We start from the raw sequence: 2,664 nt of genomic DNA, 5'->3' as shown, positions 1-2,664 counted from the left end.
AATGGCTACCCGTACTCTCAATATACTGTCCTATGAATAAGATATGTAATGGAGTGCAATGATCTACCTATAATGAAAGACTAAGTGACTATATTCATATGTTATCTTGATTTGGCAACTTCCTTGATCAAGTTTCCAATGATTTTAGATTCAACAGTTTTCGTGAAATTAAAATCCCCTCAAATTCAGACAAGAACATGAAAAGTTTAAGTTTGAGAGATTAATATATGAGGAAAAATGCAATTGATACTTACAATTTTACTTACATAACTATATGTGCTGATGCATCATTTCTTGAAAGTAGTGAAAATCTTAACATTCGAGATTTGAAATTCAAATTAAAGGAAATATATATATATATATATATACAAGCTTTGAGTATTGCGTGAATTGCGGGAGAATCATTTTTGTCCTTTGTGCCAAAAGTAAAGCAGCAAGAATCTTCTCAGAAAAGCATGCAACCAATCAGTCTTTTAAAGATGGTAGTCATTTGGTGCTTTGAAAAATTTATTGGTTTGTGTCGACAGATTAGTCATCAAATAGCCTTGGAGTGCCTTTTAATTCATGTCCAAATATGTTACTGTAAGGATCAGCAATTGAAGCTTCAGAGGATTTTTTGACTCAGTATCAGAACTATTTTTACCAATTTTATCGTTGTTCTGCAATTGCTTCTGTAGTTGATAAATCAAATCTTTTTTTGTTAATCCTTGGATCAAATTCTTCTTTTCCTTGAATTTAAAAGATTTGCTGGATTCATCAGATTTAACAGAAGTAGAACGTTTAGCAGAAGTCATGGCCTGAGTATTTGGATATTTAGGCAAAGTTATCTGTTAACAAGTGGAAATTCCTCAATACTCTTCAAATTTTGATCAGTTTGAGAAAATTCTTGAGCAATATTGTCAATAACATCTTGTGTAAGGGGAAATCTATCCCATAACAAACCAATGTCAGACCAGTAAATCACCATTCCAATCGTAGCTCCGTTTTAATATCCAATGGACTTTGTATCTCTTGCAAAAATGGAGGAGATAGGAGAATTTTTTATTATGTTGATCCATTTTGAAAATAATGGCAAAACATCTGATGGCTTTCTGAAGTTTTTCAAGGAAGACCTCTGAAAATAATGGCAAAACAACCCACCAAGAAAGTTCCCCCTCCGGCCGGCGCACCTGCCCACCAAATCTCACCTCCATCCGAGCCACCTTTTGCCGCCTAGAGCCCATCTAAGCTGCACGGTTTTTGGCCATTTCCGCCGCCGTCACTCCACCTCCGGCCACCATCTCTTCACCACTTCATCACCTACCTCTTGCCGTCCTAACCCACCCATTTCTGGCCCCGATCCGTTGCTGGAGCAGCTCCCATGAGCTCAACTCCGATTTGCCCTCTTTCCGCTTCCACTGCCACCCACGGCCAAAACTCACTTCCATTAGCTTCATAAACATCTCTAGGTCATTCCCTATCAATTTCAAGTCTTGGTTTGTCCCCGTTCAAAAGTGGATATTTTACAACCCACGTCCACAGTGTAAAATACACTGTTACGTTGTTTTTTCTCCGCCATTTGCAACGTCGTGATCCTTCAAAAAATATCTTATAGCGCTGTAAGTATTTTCCAAACTCTATTTTAGATTTAAATATATTTTTTATTTAACAATGAATTGTAACTAGTTAATTATTCCGGAATGAATCCGAGTAGTCGGGGGTCGGATGGATTTGAGGATGGAGTTAGTTATGTTTAGTTGATGTTAATATTTGTTGGAGATTTTGTGCCTTGATGTTTGCATTGCATAGGGCATACATGTTCATGTTTAAAAAAAAGGGAAAATTGGATTTTTGTGTAATTGCATGCATGTACATGTGGTTGTAAAAAGGAAAACTGGGCTTTTAAGCGAGAAATGATTTTTGGTATATGTGAATGATTGGATTGACTGGTTTGAGTCAGAGGCATGTGTAGGGACGGTGTTAAGCAGGGACGGTGGTAGAATCCTGCATGTGGTTCTCGCCTATGGTGCATGCGGCGTAGGGATGGTGGTAAGCACGGACGGTGGTAGAATCCCGTCTGTGATTCCCGCCTACGGTGCACGCGTAGGGACGGTGGTGAGCAGGGATAGTGGTAAAGTCCCGCCTGCGATTCCCGCCTACAGTGCTCTGATGGTCTGGTTTTTGGGCCATTATCGGGGATAATGGCGAGGTTATGTTTAAAGGGGATGTTTTGGGTCAAAATGGGAATTTTGGCGTGCGTGGAAAAAATGTGAATTTATGGGATATGTGCATTTAGCATTCTTTTATGCATATTATTTAAGTTTAATATGTTTTTATCTTGTGGCATTTGGATCTTTACTTACCTGCAGCACTATTTTGGTACCGTAGATTTTGATGCAGAGGTCGAGGAGGAGGAGGAGGCTGAGCCCTAGGAGGCAGCTCTACCAGAGTATTGATTTGGAGTTTCAAGCCTTGTAGTTTGGTGTTGAAACAATATTTGGGGCTTGTAATATTTTATTATGTATGTTGTAATCAGGTTTGTGTTAAACAAAAATTCTGGTACTTAGTTATAAGACTTTATTTATCCACTACGTGTTTTGTTGTACATTTGTTGCATGTACACACAATTGACACTTGTCGATAGGGTGGTGACCCGTGTTGTTATCATTCCGACATCTCGATCTT

Source organism: Carya illinoinensis, chromosome 8, assembly GCF_018687715.1.
Source record: "Carya illinoinensis cultivar Pawnee chromosome 8, C.illinoinensisPawnee_v1, whole genome shotgun sequence".
Taxonomy (NCBI): domain Eukaryota; kingdom Viridiplantae; phylum Streptophyta; class Magnoliopsida; order Fagales; family Juglandaceae; genus Carya; species Carya illinoinensis.
Note: the sequence above shows the minus strand (reverse complement) of the source record.